Source organism: Ambystoma mexicanum, chromosome 4p (assembly GCF_040938575.1).
Source record: "Ambystoma mexicanum isolate Mex_15411 chromosome 4p, UKY_AmexF1_1, whole genome shotgun sequence".
Taxonomy (NCBI): domain Eukaryota; kingdom Metazoa; phylum Chordata; class Amphibia; order Caudata; family Ambystomatidae; genus Ambystoma; species Ambystoma mexicanum.
The window spans coordinates 458,146,885-458,171,387 of NC_090927.1; the positions used below are offsets into that span (position 1 = coordinate 458,146,885).

The 24,503-nt window shown below is 44.9% G+C and overlaps 1 protein-coding gene across 5 annotated transcripts in view; it reads right to left on the bottom strand.

Moving 5' to 3' along the window:
• Nucleotides 1-24,503, bottom strand: part of HPCAL1 (hippocalcin like 1) — a 1,330,750-nt gene that overhangs the window by 462,054 nt on the left and 844,193 nt on the right. For all 5 annotated transcript variants that reach the window (XM_069605979.1, XM_069605981.1, XM_069605978.1 and 2 more), the window contains one exon: nt 14,896-14,981. The gene's annotated coding sequence lies outside the window, so the exon portion shown is untranslated. The remainder of the gene's footprint in view (nt 1-14,895; nt 14,982-24,503) is intronic.

Consider the following 24,503-nt stretch of genomic DNA (forward strand, 5'->3'; position numbering starts at 1 on the left):
AGCATACTTTGTTTAATACATTTTTATTAAGATTATTTAGCATATGTAAACAGGATATACATAAATGGAAGTAGTACATGTAATATGCCTTGCCAAGAGGAGGAAAGTTAAAAACACAAACTTTCCATAACAAATAAGTGGATATGTTAACATATTAGCATAAAATTAGACTAGTCAGTAAACATAGCAAAACCAGTGAATACACCATTAATCAGCAAGTATCTGAAACCTGAGAACCATGACGAGGATAATGTATACACCTCATCCGGGGTAGGAATAACTATCCATTACATCATCAGAATCCAGTGCAGTAATGAACAGAATGGACTAACAGGGGAAAGACGAACACACACAAAAGGCATACAAAAGAAAATACCTTCAGCTATCCCTCCGCAAATACCTCCCCTCTCGAGCTCTTCGCTCCTCTACCTCCAACTCACTCAGGGTCAGTCGTTTTTCCAGGAAACGAGCTGGGGGTAGATCTCTGTCTTCGGCTGTGGCCTCCCTCTGGAACAGCCTCCCTGCCACTCTAAAACTTGAGGAGAACCATCTCCGGTTCCGGAAGCACCTCAAGACCTTCCTCTTTTCTTCTGCCTTCGCTCCCCCTCTCCCCTGCTGATCTGTTCTCTCTTGGCACCGTGCACCTGGCCACCCTCTGTCTTTTGGGCCCAGGTACCTGCTCATCCTGTCACCCTCCCGCACTGCCTCCGGGTCACCCCTTGCATTGGGGTCTGTATCTGTACCCATACAGCCCCCCCTTTTTCTTCCTGCACTTATCAGACCTACCCTGTCTGCTGCCTTAAACCTAGCTAGCACTTGCAAATTGCTGGATGCATCACCACTGTTTGTTGCCTTTATTATTTATGTATTGTTATTTATCTGTTTCTCCTCTGCTTCGCACTTTCCACCTCTCCCCCCTTCCATGCACTCCCCCCCCTCTCCCATGCACTTGCGCATTCTCAATGTCACTGGGCCTAGTAAGATCGCTGTTTTTTTCTCCCCTGTTCCCCTCCCTTGCCTTGTCGCGCTCTGAAACACTTGTGTACGAGCGTGATAGAAATAAAATATCAATCAATACATTACATATTGTGAAGGGGTGGGGGAAAGAGTGAAGTAAACCTATTTAATAGCAATCAAGTGCAACATACCACAACTGGATGTACAAAAAAAGAACAAAATGTAATGAGCAAGATGTGGACTGTCACCAAATGTTCATGAGCCATGTGTAGGCATGGTATGAAAAGTTAGATCATTAGTGAAATGAGACCATTTGATGTCATGTTTAGCCAGTATATTGACACGGCTAGCCATACATTGTTCTAGTCTATGTACATGACATATATTGTTCCACCAACCATTGGCACTGATATTTTGAATTTGTTTCCAATTTGCTGTAATTAATGTAGTCGCAATAGCAATAAAGAGATCATACAGAATAAGTGAAATATCAAGGTTATCTCTGTTAAATGCAATGGTGCCTTGCGGAATATTTGTGAAAGACAGAGGAAGATCACATTTAAACATATTTGTCAAGTGTTTCCAAACATCCTGCCCGAACCCATAATTATACAAGCATTCTAAAAAAAAAAAACAGAAAAACGAACCTGGAACATTTTTACAGGACCAACAGCTCCAATCAATTCCTAGTTGAGACAAGTACTTTCATCAGGGTTACTTATATATATGCTCTATGTAGAAAGAAAACGAGGCTTCATGTAATGGTGGTCGAGGTAGCCAGTCCCTGCTTTTCAACATGCACCCATTTGCATTCTGGAACCCGTATTTTAGTTGTACTCCCAATAAGTATGTCTCTACACCCAGCAGGTAAATCACAGCTGGGAAACAAATCAAGCACTGGTTCGAGGTGTCAAATGACCTGGGTCCACTCTCCTGCCATGGAAAATATGAAAGGATGTTTTTGTTTTGATAACTAGTGCTACTCATACTTATCTTGTATTGGAATTCGGCCCTGGTTCCATAAGGTTGCTCTACTTGTTTTTGTAACCCAGAGTAAACCTGGTTAGAGAACACTGCTCTGAGTGTGTACCTTAGTAACCTGGCCGTTTTCTTTTACATCGGGTTATCCAGTGAACCACATATCAAAGGAAATAACGTTCTGGTCCTATGAAATTCTACTAGTGAGCTGTAGGCATGACCACAGATTCATTTTCCAAACTGTTGCAGTTTTTTTGGTGACATTCAAACTCTTCCTCCCACTCCTCTGTCTTCCTCGGTCATCCCCTATCACCACCTTCTGGGCTTCTTCTCCCACCTTACCTTACATCTCCTCCCTTACCACTCCACCTTCCACCTCTCCATTTGTGTTTGCCACTCAGGGTTCAAAGTTGTAGAAAAATCAATCTTCTGGTTGGCAAACCATCTAGAATATTTCCACTCGTAAGCTCATGCCTCTCGAAAGGTTATTGACTTCGGCAGTTATGACTGCAATAAAAGAATCTGTTGAGTCTGCTGATCCCAGATTCCTCACCGTTTTATTACATATTTCACCAATTGTTACAAAGTTTACGCGTTTTCCCTTACTGCCATGTGCCAATCAGTGGCAGACAAGATCATTCAACCGATTCCGTGCAATTTGATATGCCTCTGTAGAATGTGCCCCATCCTCTTCCACTGAGAATTCTGCGTTTCTATTTATAGGAGATAGGTTCCTTGAGTTCATATCCAGAACACAAATGGCAAGTGAAGAACATCAGTGTTAACTGCCTGTGAACGCTTCATCATCAACGCCTCGTTATTGGTGCTATTGGATCCTGTCTAAATAGGTTAATGTTAATGGCACTCTTGCCACTTGCGTGGTCTCTCGGCGCTCTGGCGGATCTGCAATGGAAGGAGGGTTGGGGGTATGTTAGTGGGATCGAGAGGGAGAAGAGCAAGAGAGCTTTGATGTGCTGTCGGCAGCTTCAGTTCGGAGAAACTGGTCTCTGAGCATAGGTGCGTTTTCGGTTGGTAGCTGTCATGTGGTGTTGAGGTATGATTGGGTATTCTATGTTTTGTGTTGGGTGTTGTGAAGTGCATGTGGTTTGTGGTGCCGGTTGTGTTTAGTTCAGAGTTTGAGGGTGAGCATGCAGAATGGTGAGTTTTTAGCACGGTTAGTTAGAAGCAACACATTTCCTTCCCCAACAATCGATCTAAGTGTGATACATTTCCTACCCCCAACACTCCAACTAAGCGTGTTAAGGTTTACTCCAAAATGGAGTATGAAACAGAACTGAAACTGGTTATCTACACCCATCCCTGCCAATTCACAGCCCTAGCCATAGCTACTTGCGCCCACACTCCTGCAACTGCCTACTGCGCCCAACCTATAGCCTCCTAACCTGGCCCCAGCCCAGCAGCCCAGCCAACACTGCTCTCCTAACTATGCTCCCTTGGCTCATCCTCACCATGTTCCCTTTTTGTGTTATGAACAACAATACACCATGTAGCAGCAATAGCTACATACCCTACTACAACGGACTAGCTAAACTCGGCTGCCCAAGACACCACCCCATCCCCTGTCCCACACCCTTCCTGCCCTCCTTACCACCCTTCCCACATACTGATCACCAACACCACACCACCAAAATCAGTGCTACACCAGCTAACACCCTACCCAACACCACCAACCCCACGAAAAATGATTACCCCGCCACCAACCCCAACCATCCTAACACACCAGGATACCGCCACACAACCAACCCCACCTTCCCTGACCGCAACAACAGACTGGGCACTAGACTCCACATCACATATAGCAAACTGCCTACAACACCTACGACTAAGGTCACCGCCAAGAATAGTACTAATGACACGATCACGGCATCTCTAAAAGGGGCACTACTCAATGTCAGATCCCTAGTGGCTCACCCCACTGAAATTGCTGACATCCTTTCAGTAGATCTCGACTTCCTTTCTACTACAGAAACATGGCTATATGAAGTAGCAGGTCCCTACCTAACTCTTGCCATTCCCGACAATTACTCCATCCTCAGAGCTGACAGACCTAATGCTTGTGGAGGAGGTGTAGCAGTCATATTCAAATCCTCACTCGACATCAGATCTATCACTTCCCTCCCACTAAAATCATGCGAGCACCTCACCATTAAAATACAAACCACCCCTAAGAGCACCATCACTCTGCAACTAATATACAGACCCCCAGGTCCCTCAGGTACCTTCGAGGAAGACATTACAGCCCTCATAGCTGAGAACTCTAAGCCCCACTCCCAAAATATCATTCTAGGAGACTTTAATCTAGGGTACAACAACCCTAAAGACACTCCTGCTGCCTCCCTGACTAACGCCCTATCGGAGCACGACTTCACTCAAATTATCACTCTACCCACCCACCAGAAAGGCAGAACTATCGACTGGGTTGCGGTCCATAACTGTACTATCACCTGCAAAGCCCCACAACCTATGGTATGGACTGACCATTCCCTCATACTATTTGACATCAACCTTAACAACCCTAACCCCAAGCAGCGCCCTCACGCACCAGCCTGTATGACTAGAAACAAGCGTAACATTACTGCAGAGACCCGTACCCCCCTGGTTCTCCCCCTCCTAAACACGCTCCCAGCCACTGCTGACCTCAACCTTCTAGTCGACACCTACAATGACGCCATGACTAAAGCCATTGACGCCGTGGCCCCACTAAAGCTAAGCAAAGGTAAACCTAGAGCTCATCTGAACTCTTGGTACACACCTGAACTTAAAACACTCAGAAAAAATAAAGCCAAGTTGGAAGCCTTGGAAGACAAGCCCCTCAGCAGAAAACAAAACCAATCTCATGACGATCTCCTCCCTCTACAAGAAAGAGATAATCCGTACCAAAAAGGAAGCTTACAATGTTAGAATAAATAATGCCCAATCCTCTGCTAAAGAGCTATTCACCATCCTGAAGGAATTAGAAAATCCCAACCCTCCGACCGAGACTTGTGTGAAAGACAAGCCATGGTGCACTAGCATCCAAAATGCCCTGGCCAACAAAATCACGGGTCTTTAAACCAAAATCGAATCTAAACGACTACAACTTTCCAACAGTAACGAATCCACAGCTATCACATCCGCCACGTCCAATGCCAAATCCAGTTTCACATTCAAAATGGTCACTATACCTGAAGTCCAAAAAATTATAGCGTCCCTCAAACCTTCCAATTGCAAAGGGGATAGTTGCCCTGCCCAGATCATCAAAAATGCTGCGAGAGACCTAGCCCCCTTCATCTCCAAACTTATAAACCTATCGTTCTCGACTAATTCTGTACCTAACAACTTGAAACAGTCATGGGTTCTCCCTTTGCTAAAAAAAAAAAACCTTGACCCTGCCATTCCCACCAATTACAGGCCTATCACCACGGTCCCCTTCCTGTTAAAATTCTTGACAGAGTTGCCTACCTGCAAATTCAAGATTATTTAGAGTACAATCAATTGCTTAGCCTGCATCAATCTGGCTTTCGTCCTCAACATGGAACAGAAACTGCCCTTGTTGACTTCAAAAGTCAGAATGACGATATCAAGGACAAAAGCAATGCAGCTATCCTACTCCTCCTACACCTCTCAGCAGCTTTCGACCTGGTTGACCATAAAATACTCTGCAACCATCTCTCATCTGCTGCCCACTTTTCCCCCTCTGCTGTCATGTGGATACAATCCTTCTTAGCCAACAGAACCATGAGGGTCTTTTAATCTGCGGCTGCAGCAGACCCCATCCCCATTACCTGTGGTGTCCCACAAGGCTCTTGTGTCTCCCCTACCCTTTACAACATCTTTACAAAGCCTCTCTTTGATAAACTGGACCATCTGGGTGTCACCTACACTAACTACGCAGATGACACCCAGATACTCCTCACCATCTCTGGCAACTACAAAATCGACGCCACTAGGATCAACAAAATCTTCTCTATCATTCAGGCATGGATGGCCACGCATGGCCTCTGCCTGAATGATGAGAAGACCGAGCTCCTCCTAGTCGGATCTCCCTACAACCTACAGAAACTCAGCACCGACTACTCCAATTTCTTCATCGATGGCAATATCATCCCAGTCGTTACAAATGTGAAAACCTTAGGCTTTTACCTTGACGCCAGTACCAATCTATCCAAACAAGTCAACATGACTTCCTCAGCCACCGCCTACACTGGGAAACTAATTAGGGCCTGTAGACCTTTTCTTTCTACGAATAGCTGCCTCACAATGGCCAGGGCTCTTATTCAATCGAAGCTTGACTACTGCAACAGCCTCTACCTAGGAGCCAACCAAGCTATAATCAGTAAACTTCAGGTTCTCCAAAACAATGCGCTGCAAGCAGCACTAAACATCCCCAGGCAAGGGCACATCTCCCACATAAGAATATCTTGCAAATGGCTATCCATCCAACAAAAAATTGACTTAAAAACCCTCTGCCTTACTTACAAAGCCCTTAACCACTTAGCCCCCCCATCTCACCAACAAACTCACTCTGAAACCGAGCACCAGAATCACTAGATCCTCCAATACTCTCTGCCTCACCCTGCCCAGATTCACCTCTAAAAGAGCTGGAGGCTCGAGTTTCTCGGTCCTTGCCCCTCAACTTTGGAACACCCTGCCGCTGAACATCAAAACAACCAAGTCCTTCCAATTGTTCAGGAAATCAGTCATTAGTTGGCTATTGGATAAAACCAAGCCCAAGATAGACTAAGCACAGTTCTAATTGTATATATTGTACATACTGTTCAAATGTCCTAAACCGCGTGCTCTAACTACCTTTGCTTTGTATATACTCTATACTGTATATTACCTCTACAACTGCATAACTTATTTATATCGTGTTTCTGTAACCTGTAATTTAAGTGCCCTTTTACTCCTGGGTCTGGTGCGCTATATAAAATAAATAAACAAACAAACAAAACACTGTTACTTTGTCAAATGTTGCCCAGTTCCAAATATGTGGGCACATTTATTTTGTTACAATACCAAAAGCTCTTTGCAGTCTGGGACTGGTAGTTCAGTGTCCTCGTTGGCCGTAGTAAGGGCCTACAAAGGGTTGATGCAGCTACATTAGTTGTGTGTACCCAAATGCCATTCCTTTGGTTACATCTCATGCATTCAAGTGGAGACTACAGTACATCTGACTGGCTTGAATGTTAATAACACATACAAAACAGGGCCACTTCAAATTCTAATCTATTGCGAAAACAATATGTACGGTACCCCAATTTTCATCTGTTTCCGGTACTTTTTAAAGTGGTATAGTATGGGGCCATCGCATTTGTTCCTTGCAGTGAATTCCTGATGCAATCAAGCATTGACAAAGCCCACAGTGTTGGTTCTTGTATAGGCATTTGCCAGGCACTGCCATCACATGCCCATGTACTCACATCATGCGCCTGTGTTTGCCATCTCAAACAGGTAGTCCAATCTTGGCAGTGCCTGGCAGATTCCTATCCAATACCCCCATAAGAGCCAAAACTGTTGGCTTTACCAATGTTTGATTTAATTTGTGGTCTTCTATGGGCATCCCGGCCCTCTAATCCTTTACATTTTATTTGCCCTTTTCAAGAATACTTTTCCTTGTATGTTGTTAATATTTGCTTTAAATACATGTGTCAATTTGTATTCTTTTATAGTGCTCTAAATGCCCACTAGGGTGTCTATTCATATTTTAAAATAAACATCTAAGTGTGGGGGGAATGGAAGGGGGATTTGCACACAGGCAATTCAAAATCTGCAAATGCAAAAAACCTATTTTGCACAGAGCACACCTAATTTGTCAAACTATTTGTGGTGTTTCCAGGATAATTTGTGGGGTGCCGGGGAGAAAAACAACCTTGACACTAGGTTGTATTAATCTATGTAAAACCAACAGATGTCCATATACTTATGGAACTCTCCCGTCCCCTGCACACCCTTTGAATTGTAAACACAATCAAAATGTATAACATTTATAATGCTCATGGATAAGAAGAATTTAGGATATCAGTTTTTTGAAAAAAACATTTTTGAAAAAAAATGTGTGTATTCGCATTAAATGCTGTGATTCACTGGGTATTCATTTCATTTTAGTACATCAAATCATTTGTTTCTGTATTGAAAACATACTGCAATAACCAGAGGACAGTACAATTCATGCCACTTCCTTATTGAACTATTTGTTCCCATTGGTCAACATTGTTTTAATTTAAAACTTCAACTCGACGCGTTTCGGGGTTTAGACACCCCTTCTTCAAGAGTTGTTCACCCACTTTCACTTTTTCTTTCTTGTACTTTTATCTTCGATCACCTATAACATATAATTTCGTAGTCAAATAGTGTTTTCTTGATAAATATTGTTCTGTCATATTACCATAGCATCAATGACTGAAATAATCATATGGATGTTCATTTCAAGCTCTGGGTCTCATTCAGTCTGATTTTGTGTTAACAAAGGGTGTCCTATTTTTCAATTGTAAGCATTCTAAAAACCAATACAAAATAAGCTAAATGTTAAAAAAACTGATATATAGCAGGTCTCTTTTAGCCAGAAAAACAGAGAGTATGCAGATTTTACAGAGCACAGTCTGTTTGAGAATAGGAGTATCACTAAGGTGCCGTTCAATAAGGAACGAATTGTACTGTCCTTTGTTTATTGTAGTATGTTTTCAATACAGAAACAAATTATTTGATGTACTAAAATGAAATGAATACCCTGTGAATCACAGCATTTAATGCGAATACACAAATATTTTTTCAAAAAACTGATATCCTAAATTCTTCCTATCCATGAGCATTATAAATGTTGGTTTTACATAATTCGAAATTTGCAACCCAAAATTCTCAGAATCTAAAATAATTAATAAGAGTGTTCTTGGGCGTCGCTGCAAAATCCAAAAATTGAAGTATGTCTGATGTACTATCACGTAAAGTGCACGGCCTGTGCTGGGTATTTTATTACAGAAAGTCCTGTGGAACCTATTCTGGAATATACAATCTGATGGCATTTCCCTACTGTCGGCACAGTTTAAATAATCGGTATTCAAACTGTGGGTGGCGCCCGGCCGCATCCCTGGGGAACCGTGAAGGCCAGCATGAAATCAAAAAAAAAAAAGAATGGCAGGGGCGGCTCACATGGTCGGGCAGAAGCATGGAACTGTCTCAGACACCAATGAAGAAGTGGCCCGCAGTTGTAAATGGATATTCATTCATTTAGTCACAGACTGTTTGAATAGTACCCAAGTGGGTGCTTTGTGTTAAAATGTAAGTAAATTGTGATATTTTAAGAATATTTATTCAGCAACAATGGTCAAAATCTAACTGCATAGTGAAGTTACTCATCAATCTGGCCCACATTGGCCAAAAAGGTGGCCCATATTAACTGGGCCACACTAGCCTTTGCATTTTTGATACATGCATTGGCCTATTGCCCTACATGCCAGTCCGAACCTGGCGGCTCATCCATAATGGCGAGAGGGCGCCCACCCAGTGGCCCCCTCACCCATTTTGGAGGAGCGAAGGAGCCAGCCCATTGAAACAAAGAGAACTCCCTCAGCTGCTTTTTTCAGCTGAGGGAGTGATCCTGGGCTGGCTGGACTGTCAAAGGGAAACACTATTTCCCTTTGACAGTTCTGTTCAGTGCCCCAGCTGCACATACTCACGGAGCCATGCAAGGCTGGGGCGTTTTGCTTCTCCAGCATTGCATAGCTCATTGGAAATGCTGGCTGGGGCACTGCATGTCTGTATGTGAGAGGGGGTGCTCCTGCGCCTCCTCGCACATATGGACAGAGCAGCCATGAGCAGGGCTTTTCAGCACCCACGCGCAGGCCCCTGCAGAAGGTACGTTTATGTTCATTTTTTTTATTGAAACATGTGTATGGATGTGTGTATGCTTGTGTTATGAGTGAGTGTAGGTTGATGGATGCGTTTGTGAATGATAAAGTGATTGCTGTATGAATGTGTGTGTGTGTTAGTTTGTTTTCGTCCGTTGAGCTGATTTTGGCAGGTGGTGGATAGAGGTGGAAGGAGGGTTGTACAACAAAGGCATTTTAAAGATGCCTAAATGCCTTTGTTGCACAATCCCCCTACCCACCTGCCAAAATCAGCTCTACTTCTGAGGCTCTGTGGAGCCCAGGGAACAGGGATGGTATTTTTATACTGGATTTCTATCATAGATGTCCAGTCAAAAACACCATGCTTTCCCCCTTGGCACCCCAATGCCTTGCATACACACATAATCATGTTGATTGTGTTAGGCCCAGTGGGGCCCAGGGGACAGGGATGGTATTTTTTTACTGGACATCTAACATAGATGTCCAGTAAAAAATGTCATGCCTCCCCTCTGGGCCCCCCAGTACCAACTGCAAACTGGTTGGCTATTTACCCATGTCTATTTTTAAAGTATGCTCTACAATGCAACATTTAAACCCATTATTTAAAAAAATAAATTCACGGGGTGGGGGGTCCCCTCGTTCCCCCCTTGATTGGTTCTTGCTCCCTCACTGCTCTTGGTCACTTAGGCATTTTTGGGGGAAATAGTTATGCCCCTCCACTTCAAAAATTCACCAGTTGCCACTGGCCCTCAGGCTGTGTTGGGAACGGGATGGGGAGCCGAGGGACTATGGTGGGAGAAGGATGGGCGGGAACCATGGGATAGTGGTGGGAGCAGGGTGGGGAAAGCCCATGGCGTGTGATGGGGTGGGGAGAGCCCAGGGACTGGGGAGGAGTGGGATAAGGGAGCCCAGCGACTGTGATGGGAGCAGGTGAAGGAGCCCAGGGACTACACTGGGAGTAGGGTGTGGTGACAGCACGCAATAGTGGTGACAGCCCGGGAGGATAGCTCAGCAGTAACTTGTTGCCTTGGAAGAAAGACAACACGTAGCAACACAGGTTCGATCCCTGGATCCGCGCTTAGAAACCTCTGGGTATTAAGCGCGTCATACATACTGTCCATTTGGCATTTTTGGGGGGTCCCAGCCTGCCCAAATTTTGCCCCGGGGGGCCCTGGCCAAAAAAGCTTGAAGCCCACTTGTCTAAATGAAGTTGCCTCATTTGCATGGAGCTGCTCCACGTGCACATTAGGGGACATTTGACTTCTCAATGTCATATGCCGTTACTGTACAGGAGTCTGGGGGAAGTACTGCGCCTCCACTGAGAAGTGCATGTTATGAATAGATAGCCAGTTGCATTCTCATAATTTGCACCCTCCGATCACTCGGGTTACTGTTACACGTGCAGCATCAACAGTGATAAAGCCCAATGAGGCCAGTGTGAGGGAGACTCGGATGTTGGTGACGATTGCCAAGTCAGCAGTCCGGATAATCTAGTTGGTTGCTGACGGATGTCCAACTGTACCAGTGCTGAGACATGAAGAACCAATGAGAGAGAGAGAGAGAGAGAGAGAGAGAGAGAGAGAGAGAGAGAGAGAGAGAGAGAGAGAGAGAGAGAGAGAGAGAGAGAGAGTGAACTGTGAAGTGAAAGGTTCAGAACTTGTGCTGAGCTCTCTGGAAAGGAGGAAAGGTGATGGGAGGTTACCACACATTAGTGTCACCCCACTGTTCTTTCTTGGTCTCTGTATCCTCCGGCATCTGGATCAAATCAAACTTAGCTAAAGTCATCCGCACAAATTCTGACCTCTGAGGATGTTACCCCAAGATTTAGAAAATGTTAAATACCTTGGTAGAGTAATTTCCTAAAATTTCACATGGGTTGAGAGTCCCCACGGATTCACTTGGAGAGGTAGAAAACAACTTTTCACAGGGGGCAATATTTTGATTAGTTGTGTAGATGTCTTTTGATTTGTGTAAAATGCTTGTAAATTGTGTATGAGTAGTTGGCCACATTTAAAAAACGTTGTCTATGAAACATAACCATGTACCTTTTCAAATGTGCCATTCTCCTAAATTACAGATAACAGTTCTCTGTAGCCATTCCATGAGTAAATGGCATAGTTCGGCATGAATTCTGCCCACATTCATGTCACCTTTAATTGTCGATAAAACAGTTTATCTTATCTGAACTAGTGGTAAGTGTATTTAAAAAAGTACTATCCTGCCCCCACTCTCCACAAATCCCATTGCTAGGCCCCCTCCCAATACAACCCCCCAAAGTGCACTGAAAGTGCAAGTTTCAACTTCTTTCTACACTTTTATTTTAAAACGAAACCATTATGTCAGTTTCTTTTTTTTAAGTATAGGAACAGTAAAACTTAATAAAACAAAGTAGAGGAGCACCGCTCCCACCCACTTCCAGCACTGTTTAAAAGGTACATTGACAATGTGATCAGATATTTGTGGTGTAGGCCCTGGTCCTACTGCTGTAATACTTTCAGTATGAAATACGTTGACATACAAACTGGTTACACCATTTTAGTCATGTGTTCTTTCCACATTGAGAATGACTGCAATTCCTTCATGAAGTCCATAGTATCTGTGAGGTGTTGTATATATTATGCAGCAAAAGATCTCATAGAGGCCCAACAAGGCCAAAACATGTCTGGGGTCGCTTGGGTTTCCTGCAGAGGGACCCTGGCCTAGCAGCTCGGGCTGGGCTGCTCCCATTGGTGACAGTACCTGACTTATTTGGCGCAGACAGGCTAAATAAGTTTTTATTCATTTTTTATTTATTTTATATTTGTAAAGCGCACTAGCAGCTCAAGGGCATCGAGGCGCTGTTACGTGAAATTGTCTTAGTTACAGGAGGATTACTTAGCTCATGGTTACAGTGGGCGTGTAAACTACTACATCAAGGAACACATACAAAGGTGGTTACAGTTTTGGTTTGTCATACAGTTACAATGAAAGTTACATCATACAATGCTATGGAAGGTTGTCCAGAGCAGTGCCAGTGGTCCAGATTAATTCAAAACCTTTCACCCATCACTTTTCTGGTTACATTTTGTTTCCCTATGTGAGAGAGGGTATGCCTAGATGTGGGTCAATTGCTCGCTGTGCCATAGGGAACCAAGCTGCACCGCACTGATGAGGCCCAACGAGGTCGAAACATGTCTGGGGTTGATTGTGTTTTTCACGCACATTAAAAGATATAAGTTTACTACCTCACTGATGAGGTCCAACTAGGCTGAAACATGTTTGGGGATGCTTGTGGTCTTGTGCAGAAGGGACGTGACCTAGCAGTTCGGGCTGGACTGCCCATTTTGGGGCGGGACCAAGCAGATTTGCATATGGTCTTTCCCCTTCTGTAATGGCTTGGCAGGTGAAGAACGATGGTCTGGAGAGTTGTTCAGAGCTTTGCCAGAGGTTACGATTCAGTCTAAACCTTCCAGCCATCACCAGTTTTGTTTTGCGTTAATCTTTGGTGCTGCATTTATTATTGTTCTATATTTTTAGTGTATAGAATATATTCATTATAAATTGCTCTATTTGCACTCAGGTAATAGCAGTCTGTTCACTGTGGCCGTTTGCTCGTGGCATATCCCAGTTGCTGCTTTGTAACTGGCACCATCACGTTTTGAGCACACAATGTTGCACGCCAGAAATGTACGTTGTAATCAGAATATTGTATGTTGCTCTATTTTTCTTATTGAGGCTGTGAACAAAACATTCACAGTGGTTGTCATGTTATTGAGATACGACAAGTATTCGTCATGGACACCTTAATGGATCCGAATTTGGTAAGCAATGTATCTGTTATTTCTGATGTATTATGGCAGAAAGAGCTTTCGATTGTTTTAGCATTTTGGCATTGATTAGACACACAATGTCAGTTAACCCTTACAGCTCCTGAAAAGGGGGTTGTATATCCAAACGATGCTCTGCATTGGGTTAATGAAACATTGTGGAACCTGTCACCAAGTGATTGTTGAATGTATTGGATACACCACACATGTAAAAAGAGCATGGAAACAAAGTGGAAATATGCCATCACTCATTTAAACTTGATCTGTACCATCGCAGCCTGCCGTGCTCAGAGAAGACAGGCATGTACAATAACACACAAACACATGCAAGAAACACAGCAGGTACAAGGTTGGTGGGAATCGTAGGCAGCAGCAGAACCAGAGGAAGGCGAGGTGGTAAAAATCCCACTTTGTATATATCCAGGTTGGGACTACTCAAAGAACTTCGATTCATAGTGGTGACCAAACATAAGCCAGCGGCGCAACCCGTGTGGAGCTCAGGAAAGCACCATCTCTACGCTTTCATGCAAATGTATGAGTTTGATAGCTATTTGAATGAGACAACTTTATTTTGCAAATCATGCAGCTGGACTACGCAAGCAATATGCAGACATTCTCATTAAATATCAGACCCGTCTAAACAAGTGGTGATGCATTCACTCCGAAACCGGATATCACACCGTACAACCATGCTCGTTATGCTGAACTACTGCAAAGCATTTATGTAGCTGTTCTGAGGAATCTTCTTAACTGTAGGCACTTTGAAACTCAAAGGGCCTCATTACGACCCATGCGGAATGGGTTAAAGGACGCCTGGTAAAACCAGGCATTGTTAGCGGGTCCCACGAGGATAAATGGGAACTAACAACGGGCCGGTCGTAATCGGCCCGTTGTTAGCTCCCTCTCCCATTCCCATTGAGCCCTATGGGGCTCAAATGGTAATGGGGAAGGTCCGGGCCAGGGTTCCCTGAGGGAGGAATTACCGGGCCCTCCGAACTCGGAATGGCCCAGTAATTCCCCATTCAGGGAACCCGGTAAAGGAGCCCGGTTTGGCGGCAGCCATGGAGCTAATAGCTCCATGGCTGCCGCCAAACTCGTAATGAGGCCCAATATGTTGATACAAAGATAACACTGACAGCAGAGTCCAGTCATTCTAAACCAGTTTTGCATATCCTGACACAGGTGGCAGCTGAGAGTCGCAGTGACCTCAAAAGTAAAATATGTACAAACAAAGGTTGTTACACATCTTCCCATTGTACGACCATTAAATGTACTTCCAGAAAGACTGCAACATGCTTGAAACTTACTTGAATAGACTGCTCCTAGATCCTGATCCACCACAACCAGCAGGTCCTCTTCCGATCAACACTCCCGTCTCGCTTTATTTCTGTTCCTACAAATATAAGAAGTCAAGCACAAACAATCAACTAAAGTATATGATTTGTCTGGGACAAGAGACAAACAACCCATGCTTTTTTCCACTTAAAAGTAGGGTCCTCCCTTAATTTAGGCAACTACTCCTAACAGAAATAAGACAGAGTAGCAGAAAGCTAGAAGCTAGGCCTCTGCCGAAAGTTGCTGCGTTCAGACGCGGGGCATCAGCAGCACGCGTCACACAGAGGTCGTCTACTAATGCGCTACCTCATCTGAAGATAGTAAAAAATACATGTTTCCTTCATGGTATTACTGAGCGCCGAAAGGTATGCGTTTCAACAAAAATAACTGATTTAAAGTGGAAATATTTTTTCTTTGCCTAAAAATATCCCAGTCCAGAAAAAGAGAACTACTTTTAAAATCCCTTAAACATCCAAAAACAGGCCTCTTGCAAGTTGTATTTGGATTCGCCGTGGATCGGAAGCACTTGAATTGAAACACTTGTGCAATTGAAGCAATTGAAACACTTGTGTATAGGCGCGTTATAAATGCCATATCATATATCATATCATTACTGACAAGTGGAACTGCATGCCATGTGCCATAACGCGAACAAAATAAAAACGAAGCTCTGCAAGTCTTACCACTTCCATTCCTTTTCATCTGATCTGGGCCAAACCCTAGCTCCCAACAGCTGATCCACAGAAACAGGAAGCGCAGGACAGAATGGGTCTGTGGTGGGCTTTACACAGCATTTTAGAAGCCAGAACGGGATCGAAGAAGAACATTGTAGTAATCTGGCCTACAGATTAGCTTTGAGTGTGAGGTCATCTGTAGTGGAATGTTTGTGTGGAATGTTTGTGTGGAGGTGTTCTGCTGGTGAAGGTTGGAGAAGAGAGTGAAGCTGTGAGCTGAGAAGATGGGTGTGGGGGTGAGCCCTGTGTTTCCCGTGTCATCTTGTGTCCCCTACCATCCCTGTGTCTTGTGGAGGAGTTCAGGACATGGACAATAAAGAACCGGAGAACTTACCTTGATGTACTGGCGGTCCATCATTGTTACAAACATGTAATGGGCCAGCTAGATCACCCATATATACAATCGAGGCATGAATAGGTGGCGTGACGGGAACCCCACAATATTGCCAAGCGGCAAAGCTCTGAGGATATACTCCAGCGGCCCCCCTGGTTTTATGATTGGCAAACTGTCCTTATCCTTGGGTTGCAGGCAGATGACCGTGGTTGGTCTATTCTATACCATAGTTTAATGCAGACAATAGGAACTAAAACAAGTGCTCAACATGAACTCAGATCACATCCTCGCCATCAGTGCTTTATTTGTAGGTGTGTTTGCCAGGACCCAGCGCTGGCACTTATTTTCTGAGCCCTGGCATTTTTCATCGTAGGCCCAGATTGATTATGAAGTAATGGTAGCCAGAGCATCCACCAACCCCAATGAGCAGGTGCCAGCTAGAGTGTAACCCCAAATGGCTGGACACTGTGGGGGAGCAGCTGTGGATGGTGGCAGCAATGGTGGGGGAACGGCCCACCCACAGTGTCACAAGCGTGCTAGAAAATATTTGGGTCCTGGCAATTATTTTCTTACAAATTAAGCAGTGCTCACCATACTACAACCTATAACATGGCTAATCTAATGTTATGGTTAGATGTAGCCCTCATGTGCAGGTTGCAGGTCCTCTGAGGACATTGCCTGCAAGGTCAGCTGACCATCACGCAGGCAATCCAGAGAGAGGGCTTGCAAGGGTTTGTGACTTGCTCAGAAGTGCTGTTGTTGAAGTGAGGAAATGGCTACTTGCTGAAATGCAGGGTTCCCACAGGGGTGGGCACTCCAAGAGGGGAAATCAAAACTTGGAAACGTGCGGCATGCTGGAATTGGGAAAATGCAGCCCTTCCCGTCTCACACGTCGCGTTAGCATTCTCCCCATCCTTTAAGCCTGAGACTTGCATAAGCTAAAATAAAATTAGAAGTATGGGAAGTTCTGGGACGTTTCATGAGCAGAGTTTCATTATTCATGAGAGATGTTGTCTCTCCAGCAATAAATGTGCGCTGTCGCTGCTGCCAAGCATGTCAGCCATTTAAACCCTCATGAATCAAACCCCCTGGCCTCGGACTGCTGGGCCGTTCTCCCAGAAGGAGGCAAGTGAAATGCAGCACATTGCTATTTTCCGTTTACAGCATCGGTGTCTGGAATCTAGGTGAGATAGAGTGGGGATACAGGCATCTTCATCATTGCATTCAAAAGGCAGACCCCACACCTAGCATCCCACATACATCACATCAAAGGTGGGCACGTTTGCCCTGATGCAGAATAATTCTTCACCACCTCATGCATACAAACGGTTCACTGCTAGGGGCACAACCAGACTAAGATCTACTTAAAAATGATGATCCATACACCGTACAATTCGACCAATGTATCCTAGAATTAGGTTTACTGCCCTCCGGTGAAACGAACATAACTACTTGGATAAGTACTTGAATACTGAGGGAGAATGCCCCATACATGCCCACTTTATCCGTTCCACTCGGCAGATAGAGGCCCACTCCTAAATTGAAATATGCATTCTGGGACTTGTAGTCTTGCATTTCCCCATAATAGGCCAATGTCTGCATGCAGAGTTAAACGCAAGACTGAACACCCGTGTCTCCCAATGGCCATGGATAATGCATGTGGCACATTTTATTGAAATACTTTATAGTATCAGAACGGTCATGCAGGGAAAGACAATACAAGGATGTGAACATGTAAAATAAGTAAAGGCCATTACAGACGCGGACCAAAAATATGCAAATCAGTCTTTACCCAATGCTGAAGAGGAGCAGCCAATCCAAGACAACTAGGTTCCTTGACCCGTGCACGGCCCATCTCAAGCCACTGGGGGCGCCCATCAGCTTCACTGGGCCTCGTTTGTGAGGTGCAGCTTTGGTCTCCGGACACAGTGAGCTTGGGACCCCATTCTGGGCAAGCCCCTGTCTCTAAGGGAGGCTGACAGGCAGTGAAGGCCCCGCTGAATGCAAATGGAAGCTCTAGGGCGTCCTCTGTTTATCACAGGTGCGTCAACAACATCTGAATCCCACACCCGGGCTGTCAGGGACATTTTTCATGTGACACTAACAATGTTTGAACTTGAAAAGCATGAAGATATTTAATCAATGCACTAGTTGGCTTGAGTTGTTAACGCACTCCTGCGCATTGAGTTGCAGGGTCAGAAGTTGTGGCAAACCATATGTGGCAGGTGTCAACATGGCAGCAATAAACTGGCAATGTCTAACTTCAAGTGGCAACATGCTTTACCTTTTTAAAAGCCTATTAAAGCATGTCATTCTTAGCTCTCTGCTACCACTTGCACTGTCAATGGGCAACTGCTTCATAATATTCATTTAATCTTCTTGTAAAGTTTAATCAGGTGAGATGTTATCAAATATGGTCTGCTGGTTGCAGAGGCTCATTCTACTGTAAACAAACATGGCCCAATAACCTCATCTATGGAGTGACACCCAATCAGGAAGGTGTGCCAGAGGACACATAGCCATTTGCATATTAGTTTAGTCCCACCCACAATGACAGGCCAGCACTGAAATGCCAGGCCATTCTCCTCCGAACAAGAGTACCAACAGCAACCATGAAGATATACATCTCCCTTGCTGGTTATCATCAGAGTGGTGCAACATCTCTCTCTAGACACATAGATTGCGCCCACATCTGGATGACCTTTCCCAACTTCCATGAAACCACAAGGGTTACACCACTTGCCAGAGTGTGAGAGCCCTTCTACTGAGATTGCACAGGGTCCTACTAACCAGTTTTAAGGGAGAGTGCTGTGGCAAGCCAGAAGAAGGACTCGGACTAGAGGACCTGGTTTCCATGGCCTCAAATCCAAGCTTTGTGACTTTTGCAGATCTTTGAAGCAAGGCAAGAGACACACATTCTGCAATAACGCATAGCGGAGGACTGATGTCTTCTGGAAACAAAATATCCAACGGATCTGATTTTCAAACTAGCAAAAGAAGATTTTAAAATTGAAAATAGCTAGTTGGCAGGCTTAAATATGAGCCTGTTCGACTGTTGGCACCCAAATACACCAACAAATCATGGCCCATAATTAAGCCATTTACAGAGAAGCCGTATACTGCATAGCTAATTTGGAGAATTCATAAGATGGCTGCCAGGGGCAAGTAGTGCAGAGACTTTTTAACCAAAAGTAATATCAAGCAGCCAATCACCTGCGACAAGCAAATCAAGAAGTAAGCCTGAGAACCTGGCACATATATTGTTAAAGATCTCATACAGGACTGTTCATTGGTTGTTGTTTGTTTTTAACAATGCGTTTACAAACAAAAAATGTGACCATTAAGCTGTTTCCATGAATCACCTGGTTTAACCCTTTACTACATTTCAAATAAAGTCAAATGTTGGCTTGCTATGCAGACATCAGTTTGTTTGTACCCCCTCCGGTCTTCAACAGACAGACACCCCTGCTTTATTAAATTCTGATAACGATCAGCGCCTTCCACACTTTAATCACATGTTCAAGAACCATTAAGGAAGCATTAGCACTGATCTTTTTCAGAAAGCAGTCAATGGGGGTCATTACAAGGTTGGCGGTAAGGGGTTAACTGCGCCGGTAATGGTACCGGAGCCATCAACCCCTTACCGCCCCATTACGAGTCTGCTCGCGGGACCCGCAAAGGGTGCCTGGTAAAAGCAGGTGCCCTTAGCGCGTCCCGCTTGCAGACCAGGGAGCTAGCAACGGGCCCGTTATTAACAGGCCCGTTGTTAGCTCCCTCCCCATTCCCATTGAGCCCTATGGGGGCTCGAATGGGAATGGGGATGTACCGGGTCCAGATTCCTCGAATGAGGAATTACCAGGTCCTCCAAGGTTGGAATGGCCTGGTAATTCCTCATTTGAGGAACCCGGACCCGGTACCCGGTAAGAGGGTAACCATGCTGCAAATAGCGGCATGGTTACCTCCAACCTCGTAATGACCCCCTGTGTCTCCATTGATCACGTCTGTTTGCGTGAGATGATGAGTATTCTGTGCAGCACCACACGCCTTGAATTCCATCAGGTTCAGCAATCACATTCTCTTTTTTGCATAGGGTGGAAAACATAAATGGCAGGTTCGAGATCCTAAACAGCTGGTGAAATTGTGAAAAAGGAACAGCGCTGTCCATTGCCTGATATTTGGTACATTTCTTTTTGCTCCACAGCTTGATGTGGAAGCAAACATGCAGGTCTCCACTACTACTCCGGGCCGCAGCCTCAGACGGCAGTCAAAACAGAGACCTTGTCATGCACCTTTCATTCTGCTGATCCCAAATGGCCTACTTTCTGAGCAAACCCTAAGCAGACTACCTCCTTGTGCCACAACTCCGGTCACACCCTGCAAATGGGGGATCAGTGCTAGAGATTGCTGGGAGGTGTGAGAAACCAGAAGGTGTCTCACCCACTAGTCCCCGGGATCTGTCATCCAGGAGGCCAGGACATGGCCATCCCTTTTGGATCCTGTTCCGGGAGCATCACCTGGGTGAGGGGTTTTCGGGGAGTGGGAGTAACATATTTACCCCATCCCATCAGGTATAATATGTAGGAACCCTTGGGGTCATCTTCGACTCCACACTCTCCTTCTCTCCTCATATTTCTGACGTCGCCAAGAGGTCACACTACCAGCTGCACCTCCTCAGAGTTATTCTTCCCTTCCTCTCCTTGCCCCAGAAGCTCACTGTCTCCCGAGCCCTGGTTCTCTCGAAGCTGGACTACTGTAACAGCCTCTATCTTAACCTGCCTGCCTCCACTCTCCGCCCTCTGCAACTCATCCAGAACAGAACTGCGAGACTTGTCCTTGGCCTCAAGCCCAGGGACCGTATCTCTCCAGGACTGAAATCTCTACACTGGCTCCCAGTGGCTGCGAGGATAAAGTTCAAAACCCTCTGCATTGTCCACAAGGCCTTCTGGGGCCTGGGTCCTAAATACCTTCAACTCTCTCTTCCCAAATATCTTCCTTCCCGAGCCCTTCGCTCATCCGCCTACAATTCCCTCAGGGTTAGCCGCTTCTCGAAGCATCGAGCTGGGGGTAGATCTCTCTCCGCGGCAGGGGCCTCCCTCTGGAACAGCCTTCCTGCCTCCCTGAAACTTGAGGAGAACCATCTCCGGTTCCGGAAGCACCTCAAAACCTTCCTCTTTGCTTCTGCTTTCTCTCTCCCTCTCCCCTGCTGAACAGCTAATTAATTGTTCACTGAAACTGCACTGATCCTGCAAATGGACCACTCTTAACGGCCTCGGTCCTGGGCCCAGCCACTCTCCACTTGCACTGATGCCCTGGAACCCCTTTGCACTGCGGGACTGTCTCTGTATCCCTACAGCCCCCCCTTTCCCCAGCACTTGCTCTGCACTTACCTCGCACTTGCCACCAGCTGGCCCTATTTATTTATTTATTACTTTACGCCACTTACCTTGTACTGCACTTCCCCCCCTCCCCTTCCCCTTGCACTTTTCCCCCTCCCCCACCCCTGCACTTGCGCGATCTGAATGACACCTGGCCTAGTAGGATCGTTGTCTGTCTCCCCTTGTCCCTCCCCTCCCTGCCTCGTCGCGCCTTGAAACACCTGTGTATAGGCGCGTTACAAATACCATATCATATCATATCATAACTCTACCCATGCCCCTTCCCTACATTAACACTTTAACACTGACAGCCCGCTCTGGGAGAAAAACAGACTAACACCCGAGCAGTATACCTGACGTGTCCCAATACAATGGTCAAGAGTGGTCAGGCAATCACTGACCATCACTCACACCTGACTTCCATTAAGCTTCCCCTCACAGATAAAAGGTGGAGCATGAAATAACACTCTGAGCGAGGCGAAGCACTTGAGGAACCAGCAGTTTCGAGACAGCAGCTGAACCAGAGAATACAGACAGCAAAACTGGAGGGGATCGCAAGGAGGGAAATTCCCTTGACCTTTCTGACAAGAGACCGTTACTTTCATGAGCCCTCGAGATTAGAAAGCGTAAGACCAGGAAACCAGGCTGAAGAATCCTGTATTGTGGGTTGGAGATACTCGGGGCCCTTCCACGTCACTAATCAAGGAGGGGAGAAGCAGCAGCCGCCGTGGTACCGTCCTTGGCTCCAAGAACAAAGCAGCATCAGTGAAAAAAACAGAGCCGGTGAGTTGGGGAGGCCAATACAAGACAGTTCTGTGTTGGAGCCAAGGATGGAAGCGGCAACTTTGTATGGCGAGCGCTGGAACAAACATTATTAAAATGAGTGTGAGAAAAGACACAAGTAAAGTTGAACTGCTAATGAGTGTTTGAACTTTGAAGAAGCTTTGATACGATAGCATTGTCAGAGTGGTCCGGCAACGCGTGGATGCTTAATCGAAGGTCTCTGTAAGGTATCGAACTGAGAAGTGGCAGAAGTGAAAGTTAAAGGGTTATATTAAGGAAGGAACAAGGAATTGTGAATTGAAGTGTGCTGCAACGGGTCAAGCAAAATCCTGCACACAGTCAAAACTCTTCGATTTTTATATAGTAAAGACAGTTTGGAAATGAGATCAATTTGGTCCGAGCCCAGTGGGGAGAGACCAATTGAAGGTTTTGTGTTAAAGTGGGTCTGAGCCAAGGACGTCATTTCACCAAAATGCCAGGGGTAGCGGAAGTGACATCACACGACCCTTGACCCCTGCTGACATCACAGGAAGTGATGTAATTTGACCCCACCCCGAATTGAAATCACAGGATGCGATGGAACGCGACCTTTCACCCATTCACAAAACAGGAAGTGCTATTACATAGCATTGTACACTACAAAAAATATGGTTACGATACCATTATAATGTGATGTACATTTCATACAAGACTGGATCGACATATGTATCGTTAAGATCAGTGTGTATAGGCCCATATTACTAAATTACTGTGAATGCAAGCAGACGTCCATGACCAAATGATAATGATGTGTTATTATATAGCACTTACGCTTAAGTGCTTTATATAGATAAAATATACGCCCAATATCACCCAACCTGTGTTGGGACTCATTTATCTATCTCAGAAAGATAAAAGGCTGAGTTGAGGCGTTTTAGAACAGACTAAATCAGTGACTCACCCCCTGAAGTGTGCCTGAAATAAACCTTTAATGAGTCCAGCAATTATTGTATAGAATTCCAGAAAGACACATTATTTGGTATTCCTAATCTTTCTTATTTAGGGTCAGTGCTGGAAGTGTTAGACTTGTGTCACTCCTTTTCTTCTTTTCTTCTTTTTTTTAAGGGGCTTTAACAAGAAAGCCAGCCACTCCAGAACTAAAGAGCCACATGGTGCTGGCCACAGCCCATGAGCTTACATTTTAAAAAAAAAACGTTTTTTTTCTTTTATTTCTAGAGGTCGCAAGGGTGACCACAGAGGTCGCAAGGGAGACCTCAGAGGTTGCAGTTGCAACTTCTGGCGACCCCTAAATGACGTCCCTGGTCTGAGCCCGGCGGAGGGGGGCCCAAGGTGAACAGTGAATCACCAGAGAAATAGGCATATGAGAATCCTGAGGAGAAAGGAACTTTGAATGTTTGTCGCATCAGGCCCCTTGAGATAAGAGATTTTGAATGGCACAGAGACTTTGGCACAGAAGGTCCTGATACTGAGATTTTGAACTGCATCCTCATGCTCAGAAAGGCAGAGTATGTGCTAAGCTCGAGTGTGCCGCCGTGTCCCGTGCTGAAAACGTGAAAGCTAACGGCTCAGCTATCCTGACATATAATTTCTTCAACACTTTTCTTTTGTATAACATTGTTTGTCCCACCATTTGTATTTAGAAGTAAAGATTGGCAATAGGTTTATTAGTATAGGCCCTTTTATTTTGACCAGACACTACTAGGACTTCTTTATTATTATCTGATGGTCGTAGCTTGCTCCCATCTTTAGATTTAGGATTAGATAGGTGTTTTTGAAACCCAATTGAAGTTCAATAAACACCCTTGAACTGTAATCACGTGTGTCTGTCTTCACTGTTTGATACCATGCCTTCCTTACACAGGCTAAATGCCCTAAGAAAATGGCAAAGCTATCGACCTTCTGGGTTGAATGGAGAAGTTTTGGGGCTGAAATATCAACAAGTGTTCTTCAAAAAAGAACCGATTTCCATTTTAGTGCCCATATTTAGGGTGCTCAGTGCTAATGTTTGCTCAAAATTAGCGCACGCAGTTGGTCTGAATAAGCAGACTTTTTAGGTGTTCGCATAATGGGTCTTTTCATTCATTCGAGCCTAATAAGGTGATATTTCAGGTTGAAAGTGAATACATTTGTTGTCAAATGGAGGATGTTGTAGTTTAACAAGGATATCGTTTGATAGCTCGATAAAGGATGTTATTTTCATCTCTAAAGAAAATTGAACATTAAAAAAATGATCACTGTGTTCACCAATCTCCTAGACGAGACCAAGAACTATAATGGTAATTTGTTGTGTATCGTGTAATTACCTACACACATGAGACATTGGAGCAGGATTTTATCCATATGTCTTTTGCAAT